This window comes from Triturus cristatus, chromosome 1_1 (assembly GCF_964204655.1).
Source record: "Triturus cristatus chromosome 1_1, aTriCri1.1, whole genome shotgun sequence".
Taxonomy (NCBI): Eukaryota; Metazoa; Chordata; class Amphibia; order Caudata; family Salamandridae; genus Triturus; species Triturus cristatus.
In genome coordinates, this window is record NC_140579.1 from 1066834803 (window position 1) to 1066856074 (window position 21272).

At 41.5% G+C, this 21272-nt stretch overlaps 1 long non-coding RNA gene across 1 annotated transcript in view; it reads left to right on the forward strand.

Moving 5' to 3' along the window:
• The window catches only part of LOC146871540 (uncharacterized), a 33060-nt gene extending 25913 nt beyond the window's left edge, over window positions 1-7147 (forward strand). The window contains exon 2 of the long non-coding RNA XR_014981019.1: window positions 2671-7147. This is a non-coding gene — a long non-coding RNA (uncharacterized LOC146871540). The remainder of the gene's footprint in view (window positions 1-2670) is intronic.
• Window positions 7148-21272: the final 14125 nt, after the last annotated feature.

Consider the following 21272-nt stretch of genomic DNA (forward strand, 5'->3'; position numbering starts at 1 on the left):
AATTTTTTTTAATTTTTTTTAATTTTTTAATTTTTTACGCGCATTAAAAAAAAAAAATGTTTACACCCTACAAGGTCCTTGAGGGAGTACAACGGAAATGAGAAAAGCAGAGAGAGGAGAACACAGCAGATTATCAGAGTCAGAATCTCAGAGATGTACACCTCTCTCCTCTCACCAGAACCAGTAAATGGCAATGTTTCCCTCTCTTTTTTCACACATATACATGTTAATGACAAATCTCAGTGCTTCCCACATTTTTTCAAATGAAATCACACATTTCTATTGCTTGAAAACTTCAACCCTTTTCCAAATGAACCCTTCCCCCAACTTGACTTCTGCCTGCTACCATAGCAACAGCTCAGGGAACACTGGTGTGAACAGAGAGGTCAGAAGTTCAGCACACAATGTTTCTATTCCAAAGAGCAAGATTGCTTCACCTGTCAAACCTAACAGCAAATCCAAATTAAACTTCTGTGGGAACACAATTTTCTGAACCAATACAAAACATGCTTCTAAAAATGTACACATACAGCCTAGTTTTAACTGTAAAATGGTTTGAATCAGCCAATGAGTTCTTTTTATTAAAAAAAAATATGTATGCCTCCATTTTACAACTGTCTTTCATTTCATATTGCCATTCTACTGAAAGACACCTCCTGAGTGCATCCAGATCTCCTTGAAAGATGTTCACAGTGTGGATTGTAGGTCACAGCTATGTCTTCTGGCGTGAAAAGTATGCAGAAAAAAGAGGTATGGTGAGAGACCTTGCTTTGCCAAATGTAGACATTAAATGGATTGGTCAGAGAGGGTTAAAGTGGCACCAATTAATGCCTTTGGTGAAATCTTTTCTACACCTCCAACAGCCTAACCTTATTATTGTGCACTGTGGTGGAAATGACCTAGGCACTTTAACTGGGGTAGGTCTGGAAATGCTTGTTAAGGACACCTTTGTGCAATTAATGTCGCTTTTTCCTCAATCTGCCTTTGTATATTCTAATATATGCCAAAGGCAAAAGTGGAACTGGTCCAACCAATTTTGTCCACAGATTGACAAAGCAAGAAAGCACGTCAACAAATCTATTTCTGCTTTCCTCAGAGACTATGGTATGGGTTCTATATACCACAACAACTTGCGTTACAACATGCAAGGCATTTATAGAGGAGACGGTGTACATTTCACTGATGAAGGCAACAGAGTCTTCCTCTAGAACTTTAGACTCTGCATCGGTACTTACTTGTAGGTACCACAAAAAAACCACTTCATAAACACAACGGCTCTTTTTAGAGCCCCCTAATATCTAAACACTTAAATTTGATTTTTCTTCTATTTTTTTATTGTTTTTTTTCTACCGTGCACGTACGGTAAGCTTACCGTACGCGCACCCCGCGATTTAAAAAAAAAAAAATTAAATGTATTTTTCATACTTTTGGGACCTTCTTGGACCCCCTGACAAATGCTAGGGGGTCTGCAACTCTCTTCGTTGCCCCCTTTTCACGTTCTCCACCTTTGTTTATCAGTGTGAGACACACAAAATGGCGGCCGACTCTTCCTGATTTTGACCGATTCGAATGTTTACAGTCATGTAACCACCAATCAGAATTAAGCTCGCGCACGGCAGCGTGCGCGTACGGTAAGCTTACCGTACGCGCTTGGAGCGCGCTTATAGATATAAATATCGATTTAAATGCTATTTTCTCAGGAAATACTGACCAGATTTAGACCAGACCTGCAAAAGGCACATCCCTGACCTGAGGACTACCTCTTTGCCAAATTTCAAGTAATTCTGTTCAGCCGTTCGGGCTGTAGCTTGGACTAAAGGTCCTATGGAAAAATGCATAGGGAAAACACGTTTTGGGACCCCCCTTTTTCTCAGCCCCCGCTTGACGAATCCCCCAGAGACTTTCAGGGTAGGAGCGGAGCGGAGCGCCCCACCTATTTTGAGAATTTTGCGAGGATTCGTCAACCGGCGCCAAAGTTATTCAAAATAGAATGTTGCGGATTTCCTATGGAAACACGGTCCTAACTATAACTGTTGTTTTTTCACACATGGACAACAACAACAACAGTATATTTTTTCTATGTCCATGCTAAATCACGTGAGAGGCACAGGTCACTTTAAAAAAGTTATGGCGACTCCTAATGCGCGTCATGTGAACAAGGACGAAACGCGTCATGATGGTCATGGTGGCAGCAATAAACTAAAAAATACAGCACTTACTTTGTGGTTCGCTTCCGTTTGTTTCCGGGGTAGAGGACTTGCAGCAAAAGCTGCTGGAAAGACGAAACGGACCCAGATCCACTAAGTGCAAGGTATTTTATTTAAACCATAAGTGTACCACGCACCGCCATATATAAATATATATTTATTTTATTTAGAGAATTTGTAGGATATTTAAACCACGATTTGCCATCTCAGGTCTGGAATAACAAAAGAAACCACGTAATGAGGATCAAATCCTGCAATCAAAAGCCATAATGTTGTTGTAATGTGCTTTCCCTTTATTCTTGTGTTATCTTGCATGTATGGATAATAGAACTGTTAAGATGCTCTTTCTGGTTTGTGGAGTGTTGTGGGGCATTCCAGGTAAGCTTGTGCCTGAGACGGTTGGGTGACTGAGCTGTTTCTTCTTTGCATCTTTCAATAAACTACAACATTGAAATCTACAAAGCCTCCATCCACTTCATTGAAGAAATCACCATTTAACACTGGCGACGACTGGGAAAAGAAAGGAGGAAAAAGACAAGAACAGCTCTACTCCAACTTTTGTATTATCAACATATTGATGGGACTGGAGTCTCTGCAAGCAACTTCAAGCCTGCCTTTTCATGCTTTGTGACACATGAGAAACTGCTTCTCATCTTCAAAGAATTCGAGGAGGTTTGGTCTACACGTCATACTGAAGTAAGATTTTCGTTTTCTTTCTTACTCCTGCTGTCTTCGTACTACCTGCGCATATGTTGACAGTGGTGAGTTTTAGTTCTACATGTATTTTAACTGTGGTGATTATTTGTTTAAATAACTTTATGCGCTGCTAGCCAAAGACGTGCCTTCATTTACATTGGCGGTCACGTACGCTTATGTGAATCGATTGCGCCCCGATAACCAAGGCTATGCTTTTGTTCATTTTCAAACACAGCCTTGTGATCGTATTTGGACTCACCTCGCGCAATCTCTCGGGGCTCAGCTCTCCCATGCGTTCATGGCATATTTTGCTTGTCAGGATTTGTGACGTTACCTGTACGTTACCTTGACAATGTGTGTATTCGTCGTCTCCGTTTCAGCGCAGCTCCTTCATTACGTGCCTACCAAGTATCCTTGCTAACGCGTGTATTTTTCATCACGCTTCGCACTGAGTATTCAAATCCCTTCTGCTAATTTTGACTACGCGCTGATGCGCACAGCTAATCAATCTTATTCCATCTGCGCTGACACGCACAGCATGAATTTTTGTTTGGCGTGTCAATCAATTTGATTTCATCTGCGCTGACACGCACAGCATTAATTTTTGTTTGGCATCTCAATCAATTTTATTTCATCTGCGCTGTCACACAGCATGAATTTTTGTTTTGGCATGTAACCGTATTCCTTTCAGAATTTCTCTTTACGGTGAATTCAAGATCTTTCCAGTTTTTTCAACCACGCGCTGATGCGCACAGCGAATCAATCAGATTTTTACATGCTGATACACACAGCATATGTTTTTTTTATGGTGTGTCACTTTATTTCTTGGATAATTTTTTTTTCAGATTACAGTAAGATCTTTATTTATTTGGTGTTTTCTTCTGGATGCTAATACGTTTTGCATATTCTTTCTATTTGCAAATCTTGGAATCTACTTCTATTTACGCTGATACGCATAAGAAACACTTTATTCTGAGTTATTTACTTTGTCATCAACCATGCGGAAAGTTATGGCACCTCAATTTTTAGCTTCAATCCCCTGGTGACCCACCCATCAAATGGTCAAAATGGAAGAAGGTTTTTGAGAGATATGCATGGGTTTGTGGTATTTCTTTCGGTGCTGAAAGGAGAACAGCTCTACTCTTACACTGTCTTGGTTCGGAAGGGCAAGATGTTATTGATCAACTTCCTGATGTCCCTGATAGTGTTGCTTTAGATCTTAATGAGTACACGATGTGCATTTACAAACTTGATATTCATTACTTACCTAAAGTAAGCACAATTTTAGAGAGCTATCATTTTGGCAGGAGACTACAAAAGGAAGGTGAGACTATTGAAAATTACGTCACAGATCTTAGACGTTCAGCCTCTTCCTGCAAGTTTGAGGTATTAATAGGTGTTGGGATGCAGAACTGAAAAAGTGCGTGATGAATTGTGACTTGAAGATGAACCTTCTCTTGATGAAGTTTTATTGGTAGCTAAACAAATTGAACATTCTCTTGAGTGTGTGAAGGAGATCTAGAAAGATCTCAATAAAGAGGTATCTGTTGCAGGTATTAATATTTCTCCCTCACCAGTTGTTAGCTCAAGTAGCAATTCATCTTCTAAATCAAATTCTGTTTCCAAGAATTCCCAAACCAGAGTTCAAGACAGTGATAAACAAATGAACACATTTTAAGGCAATAGGGAAAGAAAATGTTATAGGTGCAATTAGACTGGGCAAATGACAAGTCATGCCCTGATCTTAATGCTGTTTGTACTTTTTGTTAAAAAAAAGGGACATTTTGTTGTTGCCTGTAGAATGAAGGGTCTCAGCCAGAAGGTCAGTAAAATTGACTGTAACTTATCTACTGATTCTCATGATTTTTAGTGTGGACAAATTATTTTACAGGCAGAAGCCCTCTAGATTATATTAATGTTGAAGGTGAAAAGACTAAGATCTTATTTGATTCTGGTGCCAAAATTACCATTATTCCTATTAAATTCTTTGAAGACAAATTACAAGCAAAAGTCACCTTACTTAAACCTGATATTCGCCCGTTTGCCTACGGTGGTGATCCCTTTGAATTGCGTGGATATTTTATTGGTTTAATTGAATATGAAGATTGTTTTACCTCAAGTAAAATCTATGTTTCTAAACAAGGATACAGTATTATAAGTTGGTGGCATCAGAAAGACCTTGGTGTCATGTTAGACCCCAACAGTGTTCCTCCCATTATTTTAGAAGAGAGACAACCTGTCAAACTTGTTGGACATGATTCTCTGTTGCAAACAGATTTAATGAAAGAGTACCCTCAAGTTTTGGTGACAAATTAGGGTGTTTGAAGGGATATTGTCACAAAATTAATTTGCCTCCTGGGTCAATTCCTGTTTCTAGTAAAGTACGCAATGTTCCTTTTATGGTAAGAGAAAAGATGTGTTGTGAATTAGAGAAGTTGAAATCACAAGGCATTATTGAAGAGGTTGAGGGTACTTTCTGGTTGGCTCCAGTTGTAGCCGCCAGGAAGGCTGATGGCTCTTTGAGATTATGTGTGGATCTCAGACAGCTCAACAAATGTGTTCTGGTTGATAAATATCCCCTTCCCAATATTTCTGATCTTTAAACTATGGTGAGTGGTGCAAAATATTTCAGTACCATTGATTTAACTTCTGCCTACCATCAGATTTTATTAGATCAGTGCTCTAAAGATCTGACTGCTTTTGTTGTACCTTTTGGCACTTTTAGATACATGAGACTACCTTTTGGCCTGGTAACTGCTGCCTCTGTCTTTCAGCGTGCCATGGAGAGAGTTTTGCTTAATGTGCCAGGAGTGTGTGGATACCAGGATGATATTTTAGTTTATGGCAGTGATGAGTATGGTAGTAGGGTCAGACAAGTCCTCGATAGACTTAGTGCACACAATCTTACTATAAAACTTGAAAAGTGCAAATTTGGTCTGAATAAAATTGACTATTTAGGTCATTCAATTACGGCTGATGGAGTAATCCCCAAAGCTGATTTAGTTGACACTATTAAAGACTTAACTGCTCCTTCCTCCAAGGAAGAATTCATGCGTTTCTTTGGAATGGCTGAGTATTATAACAAATTTGTCCAGAATTTTGCTGAGGTGACATTTAACATGCGTAACTTGTTGAAGAAGAGAGTAAAATTTGAGTCGGATGAAGCCTGTAAGAGAGTTTCGTGAGATTAAGATCAAATTATCTCATGCTCCCAAAACTGCGCAACTTTGATCCCAGCAAGTCCTCTGTCATTTCCACTGATGCAAGCCTTGAGGGTCTTGGTGCTATCTTGTATCAGGGTGGCACTGGTCCAGATAATACTATCATGTTCATTTCAAGGAGCCTCAAAGGAGCTGAGTCTAGGTACTCGGTCATTGAAAGGGAAGCTCTTGCGGTTTATTGGGCCATTAAGAAATGAAAAAAAATCCTGTGGGGTACCTCATTCATGGTCAAAACTGATCAAAAGCCACTATGTGAGGTTTTTTCTAACCAGGGCATTGATTTAATTTCACCAAGAATTTCTAAATGGGTTGTTGGTTTACAAGGATATCATTTTTGTGTCAAATACATTCCTAGATCAGAAAATATTGTGGCTGATGCGCTTTCTAGATTGGTCCCTGTTACTGAATCTGATTGTCAAGATGATTCAGCTTTCAATCACTCTCATGATTTTGTCTGTGATATTGAGTATAAGATTATTTTACAGGAACGTTGGCGAGAGGCTTGTCATGAGGATGAGGTAATTCACGGTCTGATAAGACTGATCTGTGACGGTTGGCACTATAAAGTAGAGCCACGTTTTAAAGATTATTGGTGTGTAAAAGATCAGCTGTCCTCTGGTGAGGGCATGTAATGGAGAGGCCATAGGTTAGTCCCTCCAGTTGTGCTGTGGAAAGAATGACTAGATCTAGCACCTAATGCACATTTAGGCATTTCTAAGACCAAAGAGAGAGTACGATCTACCTACTGGTGGCCTCATATGGATTTTCAATTTGAGCATTTGGTAAGAGAATGTGTTCAATGCTCATTGAGTGATAAAAATATGAAAATCAGAACTCAGCCTATGGAAACCAGGTCTTGTCCCAGTGGCCCTTGGAAAGATATTGCTTTAGATATTTTGGGTCCTGTACATGGTAATGGGCAAGACACCTATCTCATTGTAGTGATGGATATATATATTTTTTGTTGCAATATGCATAGTTTAATTTTCCGCACAACAGCTACATGACAGTTAAAAAAATAAACATGATACTGGTATCTGAGGTAATCAAGGGCTGACTATGTGACCACCTTAACGCAGACTTCTGTCACATGGTGTCAAGTTTCCCTGGCATAGCTCCTTTCTGGGAGTCACTATCGAGAAATTAACATTTTTTTTAAACTTTATTTTTTAATTTACATGTTGCAAATACAAGAAAAAACAAATAAAATCGGCATCGAATCGGCATATGTAGGCATATCGTTGAAGGTAGTAATAGCATATAGGACAAACGGCAGCACCAGGGAAGGAAAAAAAATGTATTTGCAAAGATATCATAGTGAGGGAGGAAACAGGCATGGCACCGAGTTCCAATGCAGACATCACCGGGGTCGAGCCTCTCTCTCCCCGTTGGGGCTGGACCCACTGGCTATATCTAATCCACTCTCCCCACTGCCGCTTGTATCCTGCGAGGAGGGCTCCTCCTCTGCCAACCCAGAGGTACACATGTCAAGCCAAGCAAGTAGGTCTCCTTGCAACTTCTCGTCCCTTCGGGTGAGCTTCATGTGGGCCTTTTCGGCCAGTTACCATTCACAGACATCTTTGAGCCAGATGGGCACTTCTGGGGCCCTTTGCCCCATCCAAGTTATAGCTACCCTGCGCCTAACGAGCACCAGCATTAATTGTAGGAGCTTGTAGGGGAGTCTCTTTTTCTTGGGCTTCCAGACTAGTGCAAGTAAACAATTTTATATACTAAAACTGTTATTGATTTTCTTAAAGTGTTTATTACAAGAGAAGGTATACCTGATACTTCATTAACTGACAATGGCGATCAACTTGTTTCAAAAGAAATGGAAGAATTTCTCCTCAATTGTGGTATTCATCATAAAATATTTCCTCTGTACCATCCAGAATCCAATGGGACAGTGGAAAGGTTTAATAGAGTAATAAAAGAAACCATTTCTTTGACAAAACAAAACTGTCTTGATTGGAAGGAGGAGGTCTCTAAGAGGGTTGGGGTCTATAGATTAGCGCCTCACTCAACTGTTCTTTTTGTTTCGTAGAAGACACCCCAATACTTTCCTGGAACCCCCGTGGGTTAATAAGTTTCTCTCTGATAAACGTGTGATCTCTGATATGCATGATTGGAAAGAGAAGTAGGATGAAAAATGCATAAAAAGTAAAAAATTTGAGACACGCTGTCAAGGCAACCAAAGTTGTGGTTGGCGACTTAGTGATGATTAAGAAACCTGGATTCTGTGTTTCTGGTTTTAAATTCTCGAAACCCTTGAAGGTTATTAAAGTCTTTGACAATGCTGTTAGAACTTCTGATCATAGGGTATGGGATCTCAGCAGAATTGCTGTTTATCAAGGGAGGGGATTTGGTCATCTTAGTAATGATGGTGACATGTGTGATCTTAAGTTTCCAAGGAAATCTAAAAGGGAGACCCGTGCTCCATCATATCTGGATGATTATGTTATTTAAACCTCATTTATAAATTCTTTTTGTCTTTATTCATTCTTTGATATTTTGTTAACTAGTTCTTGCCTCATTTTAATTTGTTCCTAACCTTGTTCACATTTTATGCATTACAGGGAGAGATGTGCTGTAATGTGCTTTCCCTTTAATCTTGTGTTATCTTGCATGTATGGATTCTAGAACTGTTAAGATGCTCTTTCTGGTTTGTGGAATGTTGTGGGGCATTCCAGATGAGCTTGTTCCTGAGACGGTTGAGCTGTTTCTCACCTTGCATCTTTCAATATACTACAACATTGAAATCTACAAAGCCTCCGTCCACTTCATTGAAGAAATCACCATTTAACAAATGTTTCTGAAGATAATAAGCCTTGACAACGAGGAGGGTTTAAACAACAACCAGTCTTAGGCATTTGAATTGCTGAAGTAATGAAGTTCTATGATGGTTCCCACAAGAGGCTGGCTGTTGTCACCAGAGCGCAGGCCATTGGAGGAGCACCTTTTTAAACATCTTATTAATTTAAAAAATACTTTTTTCGGTCTCAGTCTTTAAAGATTTTTCAAGATTTTTTCAAGATGGTTAATTTGACTAGGGGAGGAGATGTTCAATTAATGAAATTTACTTGAACTGGTGTGCTATTATTGGCAATCATTGATTTGCTTTATTAATTTAGAATCACATATCTACTACCAACATGATCAAATGTCTTTTGAGGAACTTAGCAACATCACCTCATAACAAGCGTAAACCCTGACATTTTCTCAGGAAGCGAAAGGCTGATTGGAAATAGTGACGGACCCCGCCTATCTAAAGTAGTAGGCCGGCCGTGGGGGGAGTTCATGGGGTTGGGGGGAGAAATAATATAAAAAGAAAAGACTTACCTGTCGCTCCACTCCCGCTGACGGCCGCCTCGCTGCTCCTCTTGTCGGGCCACAAGGGAAAGGGCCCTCAGAGCACAGGCTCCACACCCAAACCAGATGCTGCTCTTATAGAATGAGAGCAGCACCAGGATTGGTTTGAGTGGCCTCATATACCTCTCAGACAATGCATTGGAACCTGTGGCTTTCCTCAGCTCAGCTGTGTAACACAGTTGGGTTGGAGAAATATATGTGTGCATATGTGTTTGTCCGACCTAGGACAGTTTGCCAAACACACATGCACACTTATAAGTGCACGCTACTCCTCCACACTGATTTAATGTGGTATACCCCAAAACCTGCATGCAATCATTTTGGGAGAATAAGAATACTACAACGACTTTGAATGCTACTCTCTTCCTTATATGAAGACAAGACAATATGGCCTTCATTTATGGGGTTTTTGGCATGGGGCAGTGCAGCAAATCACCTTGCTGTGCTGCCCTATGTCAAAGTGTAAGGGCGGGAATGCAGCATATTTATCCGATATAAAGCATTCCTGTCCTTTCCCCCTGCGGTGGCATCATTTTGGGAGCCTATTACCATCTCAGGCACCCTTGACCCATGGTGCAAGGGTGCCTTTGTGGTGGACAGGATTCCTGGGAGGCTTTTTCCTCTTTTTATGTGTGCAACACACATGCAAAGAGGTAAAAACGAGGAGAAATAAAGTTATTTCTCCTCGCTGCACCTTCCCTGTTGAGGTGTAAGGTTTTGGCACGTCTCCAGGTTTACATGGTTTTGTAAATCTGGGGAAGCATCATAATCCTTGGGTGTTGCTTGGAAAAATCCACCACAACGCCTCCCTAGCGCACCGTAAGGCAACGCAGCTATTTGCTCTGGCTTGCCTTACTCCATATATGAGGCCATTCAAAGCCATGAAAAGTGACTTTGCACGACCTCATAAATATGATTTTGTAGTTTGCGCTGTGGGAGCGTCATAAAAAGTGAAGTTCCGGCAGCTCAAGGGGCTCATAAATATGTCCCTATCTCTGGAAGGGTAATGGTGCTGTAATCAAAATTCCTTTGACCATAGAGAAACTTTCCAAAAAAGTGTTGGAATTAGATATGGAAGTGATCATTATTTAAAAAAAAAATGTTTTTATTAACAACACAAATTGCAGTGTGCAACAGTTAACAGTGGACCTCGCAGCGTGTTACTTACATATGTAGTAAGTCGACAAGATACACGTTTGGCATTTAGCGTATTGACAGGATATTTGAGTGGTCCACTGCCATGTGGAGAAAGTGGGAGGGGGAAAGGAAAGGGATGGAGGGGGAGAGAGAGGAGGAAGAAAAGAGAAACAACAGTATAACAATGTCAGAGCTCTACGGTCCGTGAAGTTTACATTTTGAGATGCTGAGTTCGCACATCCATATGTCCCAGTTACGACGGTGAGCTATGCTACAGACCAGCATGTGTGTGTGTCTCACTACATGGTAAGTGATCATTCTTTCAAATAAAAAAGCGGATACTAGTTGTAGAATCTATCAAAACATTGCTACAATGAAACAGCACAACAATAATCTGTGAAGGGTAATTTTTAGATGGTGGACAAACAGAAAGTCCGTCAGGGGTAAGGGACAGAAAAAAGGGGAATACAAAAAGGCAACTCAGTGCATAAATAGACAGACAAAATATCCCAAAACAGAGGGCCTCAATTATAGTTCTGTGGGGTGAGATCACAGCCATAAATTTGTTGGCAGTTTATCCACCTCATGTAGAGTCTGAGAAACTGCATGGTCTCGGAAGGCGGAGTCCCAGATGCCTTTGCCATCAGAAAGACTTAACCGAACAGTCCATCTGCCACTGAGTGAAGGTGACCTCACAATAATTAAAGTGGGGCGATCATCCTTTATTGTCCCTGTCCGCCAAGTGAGGCATGGAGAATGAAGTCATGGAAAATAAACAATGATCCTAGGTGCACATAGTAAAGTCCCTGTGTGTCAGGGCCTTTTTTAGGTCGAGCCTGGGCAGCGCATGTGCCCCCCACTCTCCGCCCATATTTTTAATTGGCTTGTGTCAGTGTCCTTTGTAAACGCTAGCTTCTGATTCCTTAATAGGCTTGTTAGTCCCTCCTTAGTACCGCCTTGTCTTCATTTGTAACCTCCCATAAGGAGTGGACCTTTTACTGGTGGTGTTACACGATCTGCTTTATCTCCATGTATGAGCACTATTTTCTTTAATTATTTTCACCCATTCCACCCACAACGTGCTTTCCTGTAACACAGCACCGTGCCCACTTTTATATTTTTATTACTAGAGCAGTCCGTCAGACAATGGGCAGGTGTGCATTTATTATAAACTCAGTCTCGAGTGTCACAATACAGAAGCCTGGATAGTCTTGAACGGGGTACTGGTGAACAGAATGGACAGTCTCGCCTACTCTGGAGTTATGAGTTTTAAATCGACTGAATTCACTTTCGCACTCCAATCTGTGGTGAAAGGCTGAGTGGCACCACCTCCAGGCACAACTCCCGCCAACCGCCCTGCCTCACACATTGTTTTCCTTTTCTCTTCTAGTCCCACCCTTTCCTCATTACCTCGGGCATGTCTCCTACCCTCGCGCTCCCTCAGTAACACACTCGCCCTAGCCTTTGTTTCCAAGAATAGCCAGTAGCTGGCTCACCCTGGAACTATGCCTGCAATGTCAGCTCTGCTCTGCTCTTGGACATGCCTCTGCTTTGTTGAGTTGGCCACATTTCTGTCCGTGCTCTCTGGCGGTGGTCGTGCCCACCAGAGGCGACCCCCAGCATTTTGAAAAGGTGCAGCACTGAGCCTGCTAACACAACATGCTCAGTGCACCCACATTCAACACATTTTTGAGAAGTTGGGAAACGTGTCTGAAACTGGGTGCAGTTACGGATATAGCGTCCATGTTACAGCTACTCCGCAATGGGCTGGAATCAAAGAATCAACAAGTCTAGAATTGTGTTTCTTTTTCACAATTAAATGTCTATGTTTCATCTTCTATAAAAAAAAAAAATAATGCATCGCTTTAGGTCTACAATCCTGCTTATAAATCTCTCTAATTGTTAATAGGGCCTTTAAGTTGATTTGCCTAATTGTGGAACAGAGCTTTGCTTCACTTGAGTAAGCTTGAACAAGCATTTGCAATGCAATAGATCTCCAATTTGCGAGATTTTGAGCTATTGACATTGTAAAGGATAATGCCTATTATTTGTGTTTTTTGAAAACCTGCAGGCAACGACTGTAAGTACAACGTGCACATAAATAAAAGGCATTGTCATTTACAATGCCAACAGTTCAAAGTTTCGAAAATGCGAGACCTATTGTATTGAAAATGCTTGTTGTTCTGATGGAACAAAGTTTGAGAGTTTGGTTCAGTAAACATACAATAAATGCCTAGTAGGAGCCGTTTGACTTTTGACAGGGGGCAGAGGCGAGAGTCTCCTCTGAAAAAGCTGGCAGATGGGTCAGCTGTTACTGTTTAAGTGGGCCTTTTAGAGTTTGAAATTTCATCTAAATACATTTCTAACAACAACTCATAAGTTTATTTTATGCAACGACATATAATCGAAATCATTCAGAAGCGAAAGTATGCTTACACAGACTGCTCAGGAACATTCACTAAAAGTTTCTTTTTGAGTAAAATGAGTAAGTACAACTGAGAGAGACAATTAGAATTCTGAAAAGCAGATTGTAATATGTTATCTCAATATCATTTGCCAGCGAAACAAATGTGAAACAGGAAGTAATTCTGAATAACATAGTGGTAAATTATGGGAAAAATAATCATACATTTCTTTAAAAAATGGGAATTAAATGAGGCTTTGCTTGACAGCCAAAATGGCAGACGCGTAAATGCAAACCTCTCCTATATTCCCCCCATCTGACAGCATCATATGAAACTGTTTTGCTGCCATTTCAGCATACCTTTGCCCAGCCAGCTGAGGTGGGTGGCATACCATAATGGGGGCAGTGATTCCATGAGCAAGAAGAAAGTAAAGGTAAGTTGGGCTGTGCACAAGATGGCGTATCCAGGGGAAGCAAATGTCCCATATGATATCAGCAGTAGAAAGGAAGACAATTTAATGAGCGATGAAAAAGTGAGTGCTGCTGGTGCCCTGCGATAGTGGCACTGGCAGCTAAGCTAGGCTGGAAGCAACAAAAAGAGATGACTGGGCTGTTCCTTAGGAAAGGAAAGAGGAAAGGATCACTAGGAAAAAAGGGGTTAGTGCTCAATGGAGGACAACCCCTGGGTATCCAATTTGTTGGATATAATGGCCTCACACACCCTTGCGAGTGTCATGCTTCATCATCGGCAATGCTCCACGTTGGGCAGGCGGTGCAATGCCCAACGGGCTCACCTCTAAGAGGGGCTCTTTATCGGAGATCTTTTATCCAACTGCCTATGGGTGAAGTGGGGGTGAGGGGCCAGGACAGAGTAGATAGTGTGGGTGAGGATAAAATGTGGCCTACGGTACCGGAAAGCAATTTTTATTCTGGTGGTCCTCTGCCACAAGTAAAATCATGGATAGCCGGTGGTCATGGGAACTATGGTTTCCTGGAATGGACCAGGGCTAGAGTGCAAATGGTGTGGTCAACATGTTTCTCGCTTCTAGTACATTGACTGCGATTCTTCAGGACCTAGTAAAAAACTACAATCTACAAAACATGACCTAATGATTAGTATCAGTTTAAATACAGCACATATTTTGTACTACCTGTATGACACTGCTCCTACCTAGAAAGTGAAGATAAAGGAGAACATTACCACAGGTAAGTAACAACATGTGACCCTGTAGTGACCGTGAACACACTGTGAAGAAGTGACATACTAGTGCAGATAGTGACTAGTATGTGATTAAAACCAAGTTAAAAACTGGTAGCATCAGTATCCATTTGAACTACTTCACGCACCCATGGAATCGGTGATACTGTTACTCACCTAAGGGTTAGAGTTATAGGGTGTCAACAGTACCCGGTGGATCTGACATCAAGGGAGAAGCCCTAAAGTTTCAGGCTGGGAAGAAAAGGACAAAAGTGGGATGGTATTGAGATAAGTGGTAAACTCAAATGTTGGGCGCATATGTATCCTGCTGCCTCGGTGCAGACGTTCTGTCTACGGGGTAGAAAGCCAAATGGTGGAATATTGGCTAAGTAGTATGTATTTGAGGCGCTACACGGCACTACGTGGGAGTAATCTAAATTTCCTCTATCCAGCCAGTAATAACCCGTTAATAGATGGTGGACTGGGCTGGGTTTGTGGACATGCTAACACTGGGGAGACGCTCCCATTGTAGTTGTATTATAAAGATATTGCAAAGATAGAGTAAAAATATAGTAAAATTAGACGCGAGTCGTGGGACACTAATGCGCCGCAGTGAGTACTGGTCAAAAACGGATATGGTTTTAGTCATAATGGGTTGGAAATCCCTGCTGGTGTGGAAGGCGGTACACTTACTTTCTACTGCTCGTGTCAGGGCCAGTCAAGCCTACCCATCTCACCGGGTCCGGATAGTGGAAAGCCGGTCGTGTCCCTCCTCATTAAGTAGCACCCAGGGTGTGTTCCACAGGATTCCAAACAGGAAGTAGGACCCGCCCGTAGATCATGTGGTTTCCCTCGCGAATCGGGCGGCCATGATGGAGTGGGGGGTTGTGTACAAAGAGTCAGTGAACACATTCAGGGTTATGTCACTAAAATGGCGGTGTAGCTCAGTGATAAGTGGGAAGTGATTGGCCTTATTAAGTGTGGTACGCCAAGGCATGTGTATTGGCCATGATAACTGTTGTAAGATCAAGCCAGCGGGTGTACACTGAACTTTACATAGTTCGCTGAGCGGATCAGGGATGTTTTGGCAGAGATGTGTTCACAGAGCACTCCACGGTATATCCTCATTCAATCCCTGGCTGTCGGTGGACAAACGATGTATCCACCTCTGTTCCTTAAGAAAAAGACTGTGCTTGGATTTGTCTGGGGAGGATTCAAGAACTAACCAGGACAATGAGTCAGCTGTATGGTTCTTTTCTAGGTAGTGCCTGCACATCTTGGTGTTTGTTTTCTTACAACGGAAGTTGCTTCTATGTTCAGAGATGCGGATTTTCACAGGGCGGGAGGTCATGCCTACGTACTGCAGACCACATGGGCATCTCAACAAGTAGATGCAATTAGAAGTGTTGCAGTTAGTATGGCCACGCAGTTCCCAGCGGAAGGTGTCCATCAGGGGGATAGTTTTGTATGTGCTGGTGAAAGGGCACACACTGCAGGAGCCGCACTGATAGTGCCCACGTACAGGCGGTAATTGCCACAGGGTGGTTTGTTTAGGTGGCTCTGCCTTCCTCGGTCTGGTATGCACCAGAATATCCTTAATATTCCTTGACCTTTTGAAGGCAAATCTGGGCGGTGTAAGACTGAGGTTGCCCGTATTCAGAATTTGCCAGTGTCGTTTGATTATCTTTTTGATTTCGTTTGAAACTGGCGAAAAGGTGGTGACACAAGTAAGGAGATCTGACTCCTGTGTCATCCGGGTCTTGTATTCAAGTAGGGCCCCCCTATGGTTGTTTTGTGCACGTTTGCGTGCCCTAGAAATCTCTCTAGTGGGGTACCCTCTATCCCTCAGATTTCTGGATAGTAAGGAAGACTCTGTTTTGTAATCTGACAGGAGGGAGCAGTTGCGCCTGACCCGCAGAAATTGTCCGAAAGGCAGATTCAGTCTTAAGGCCTTAGGGTGGTGGCTGGTAAAATAGAGCAAACTGTTGCGGTCTGTTGGTTTGCGATACATAGTTGTATCAATTTTGCCCCCCTCCAGTCTAACGGTGAGATCCAAGAAGGCAATTTTGGATGCAGACGGCGTTATGGTGAAGTGGAGGTATTCGTTCAGCGTGTTTAGCCAGCTGAAGAACTCCTTGTAGAGGGTTTCAGTGCCTGTCCAGAGTACCAGGATATCATCAATGAACCTCCTCCATAGTTTGATGTTCAGATGGTAGGGGTTCTCTGGTCCATTGATGTGTCTTTCTTCGAAGTCTGACATGTAGAGGCAGGCTACCGAGGGGCAAAAGTACTGCCCATGGAAGTGCCCTGGGTCTGGTGGTAATATTGCCCTTTAAACTCAAAGTAGTTCTCCGTAAGGGCAAGGGTAGCACATTCCATAATAAAGGAAGGCGGCGTGGGGGAGCTCCATTCTTCAGCACTGAGGATTCTCTCAATCACCCCTAGTGAGGCCCTCTGGGGGATGTTAGTATAGAGGGCCTCCACGTCTAGGGTGATGAGAAAATCGATCTGGATATCCTCCTGTAGATTATCCAAGAGGCGTAGGATGGTAAACACCCAAAATATCGATTCCAAAATATCGACTGCCCAGAATATCGAAGTTAAAATATAGAGTGGACAGAATATCGACTCTACAAAATATAAATTGGTCAGAATATCGAAATTGGGGTCCAAAATATCGATTACCAAAATATAGACCTTAAAAATATCTAATACCATAATATCGAATTTTAAAATATAGATTACCATAATATCGATTTTTTTTTTTTGTGTTATGTATGGTAGTATATGTGTTAAAATGATGTATTATTGTTGTAATGTATGTTTAATTTATTTAAACAAATGAATATTATGTAATTTAATTATTGTGTAATTTAATTCCGTAGCGGGTTGTGGGTTTATAGGGGAATAGGGTGGGAAGTAATTTAATTATGGTTAATTAAATGTTAATTATATTTATATGTTTTGACAATTAATTAATTGATAATTAATTATTAATTGGTAATTTATTTTTATTAATTGGTAATTAATTTATATTAATTGATTAATTGATAATTATGTTAATTGTATTTGTTATTAATAGGAGCGGGTTGTGGGTTTGTAGGGGAATTGGGTGGGAAGTAAATTAATTGTAATAAACTAAATAATTAATTTTTTATTTATGTGTATTGATAATTCATTGATAATTAGTTAATAATTGGTAATAAATTTGTATTAATGGGTAAATAATTTGTATGAATTGCTAAATAATGTTATTATTTGCAAAAATATTTTTATTAATTGATTAATTGATAATAATGTGAAATGTATTTTTTATTATTGGGAGTGGGTTGTGGGTTTGTAGGGGAATTGGGTGGGAAGTAAATTAATTGTAATGAAGTAAACATTAATTTTTTTATTTATGTGTATTGATAATTGATAATTAATTTGTAATTGGTAATTAATTATTATTATTGGTATTACATTTTTATCAATTGATAATTTATATTTTTAAATGATAATTAATTATTATTAATTGGTAATTATTTTTAGTTAACTTTTTATCAGTATTGATAATTAATGTCATCTTATATTTAATTTAAATCATTACTTTCCCTACTTTTGCACTCTCTGGAGTGGGAATAGTAATTTTTACCTCTACGCTATCCAACGCTTTCCCTACTGTTGCACTGTTTGGAGTTGGAATAGTAATTTTTACCCCTACGCTATCCAACGTTTTCCCTACTTTTGCACTCACTGGAGTGGGAATAGTAATTTTTACCTCTACGCTATCCAACGCTTTCCCTACTGTTGCACTCTCTGGAGTGGGAATAGTAATTTTTACCCCTACGCTATCCAACGTTTTCCCTACTGTTGCACTCACTGGAGTGGGAATAGTAATTTTTACCTCTGCGCTATCCAACGCTTTCCCTACTTTTGCACTTTCTGGAGTTGGAATACAAATTTTTACCCCTACGCTATCCAACGTTTTCCCTACTGTTGCACTCACTGGAGTGGGAATAGTAATTTTTACCCCTACGCTATCCAACGCTTTCCCTACTGTTGCACTCTCTGGAGTGGGAATAGTAATTTTTACCCCTACGCTATCCAACGTTTTCCCTACTGTTGCACTCTCTGGAGTGGGAATAGTAATTTTTACCCCTACGCTATCCAACGTTTTCCCTACTGTTGCACTCACTGGAGTGGGAATAGTATTTTTACCCCTACGCTATCCAACGCTTTCCCTACTGTTGCACTCACTGGAGTGGGAATAGTAATTTTTACGCTCTCAGTATCCAACAAAATCTCGACTTTTTTAAATTACTTATATTATGTTTACATTTTAAGCTATTTTATATTATATTATGTATGTTTTATTTAATTGTTTTTAATATTTAATTAATTTTATCTTATTTTTAATACATTTAAAAAATTCGATATTTTGGCTAACTATATTTTGACAGTCTATATTTTGGAATCGATATTTTAGCACTTACCTGTTTGTAGATAGGGAGTCGATATTCTGTCCCTCGATATTTTAGTGTCGATTTTTTGTATAGTCGATATTTTGTCCCTCGATATTTAGTCACTGAACCGCGTAGGACATCAGTGGTGTCCTGAACATATGAAGGTATTCGTTTGACCAGCGGCTGTAGAAAGTGGTCACAGAACTGTGATAAAGGCTCTAGGACAGAGTCGATGCCTGATACAATCGGGCGTCCTGGTACAGGGGTGGTCCCCTTATGTATTTTCGGAAGGGTGTAAAAATAGGGGACCTTGGGTTCTTCTTTTGATAAAAAGTCAGCCTCCTTTTTGGAGATCCACTCATGACATTCAGCAGTCTCGACCAGCCCAGTGATAGCTGTTTTCAGACGTTCAGTGGGGTTGGAAGGGATGGGGGTGTAGTATCGCCTATCCCCTATTTGTCTAAGACATTCAGTGTCATAGTCAGTGGTATCCATTAGGACTGTCGCCCTGCCCTTGTCTTCCTGCTTAATGGTCTGATCGTTGGCTAAGGAATCTAGCATCTGTCTCTCAGAATTAGAGAGGTTGTGATGTTTCTTGCCTGGTCTCATAGACCCAATGTCTTTGAGCACAGCCTGCTCATACGTTAGGATTTCATTGGGGACCATCCCACTATGTGGGATGAAGTTCGAAGGGTTGTGGAGACCTGAGTCAGTTGGGGTCTCTTGTGGTCTCCCTTCAAAGAAGGCTCTCAACCTGATCTTACGAAAAAAATTGGAAATTGGATTTCACAGCTCTGTTGGAAATGGTCAATCTTGGGTGTGGGGACGAACCCGAGTCCCTTTTGAAGCACTTCTTCTTCGCCTGCAGTGAGTTGGCGTGAAGAGAGATTCACTACTAAGCTTATTTTCGTGCTGTCTTGCTCCGGGTGTCCATCCCTTGACCTTGAGTGTCCTCCCATTGTACCCTCTTGTCTGACCCGTTTCCTCGCTTGCGCCCGCGCCCTCTGCCCCAACCTTTGTCTAAAAAAGGCTGCTGGTTGGTGCCATGGGGGGCAAATTGAGGTGGATATTGGGGTGCATACGGTGGCATAGGGGGTGGAAAATGGGGGGATTGCCAAAACGATGGGCCCTGGAGAGGAGGGTGTGGATAAAATTATTGTCCACGTCTCCCTCCTCTCTTACCCCTCCGGGGTTGTGATTGCCAATCGTCACCGCTCGAGTTGCTGTCACTATTTGATCCTCTCCTGGAGGAATTGGCACTGAAGTCTGAAAGGTATCCCGTCCCAGGGGGGACGTAGTCTCCCCATTGTTAGCTACCTAACATGTCCACAAACCCAACCCAGCCCAGTCCACCATCTATTAACGGGTTATAACTGGCTGGATAGAGGAAATATAGATCACTCCCACGTAGTGCCGTGTAGCGCCTCAAATACATACTACTTAGCCAATATTCCACCATTTGGCTTTCTACCCCGTAGACAGAACGTCTGCACCGAGGCAGCAGGATACATATGCGCCCAACATTTGAGTTTACCACTTATCTCAATACCATCCCACTTTTGTCCTTTTCTTCCCAGCCTGAAACTTTAGGGCTTCTCCCTTGATGTCAGATCCACCGGGTACTGTTGACACCCTATAACTCTAACCCTTAGGTGATAACAGTATCACCGATTCCATGGGTGCGTGAAGTAGTTCAAATGGATACTGATGCTACCAGTTTTTAACTTGGTTTTAATCACATACTAGTCACTATCTGCACTAGTATGTCACTTCTTCACAGTGTGTTCACGGTCACTACAGGGTCACATGTTGTTACTTACCTGTGGTAATGTTCTCCTTTATCTTCACTTTCTAGGTAGGAGCAGTGTCATACAGGTAGTACAACTTATGTGCTGTATTTAAACTGATACTAATCATTAGGTCATGTTTTGTAGATTGTAGTTTTTTACTAGGTCCTGAAGAATCGCAGTCAATGTACTAGAAGCGAGAAACATGTTGACCACACCATTTGCACTCTAGCCCTGGTCCATTCCGGGAAACCATAGTCCCCATGACCACCGGCTATCCTTGATTTTACTTGTGGCAGAGGACCACCAGAATAAAAATTGCTTTCCGGTACCTTAGGCCACATTTTATTCTCACCCACACTATCTACTCTGTCCTGGCCCCTCACCCCCACTTCACCCATAGGCAGTTGGATAAAAGATCTCCGATAAAGAGCCCCTCTTAGAGGTGAGCCCGTTGGGCATTGCACCGCCTGCCCAACGTGGAGCATTGCCGATGATGAAGCATGACACTCGCAAGGGTGTGTGAGGCCATTATATCCAACAAATTGGATACCCAGGGGTTGTCCTCCATTGAGCACTAACCCCTTTTTTCCTAGTGATCCTTTCCTCTTTCCTTTCCTAAGGAACAGCCCAGTCATCTCTTTTTGTTGCTTTCACATCTGGGGCTACGACTGTGGCCGGACCTTCCATTCCCTTCTCTTGTGAATGGTAATTAATGCCCTACGGGATCACAATTGATCCTTGTCTTCCCCTACCTATTGTTACATTCTCTGCACGGCTAACCACCGTGGGGACTCACTCTCAGGCGGGT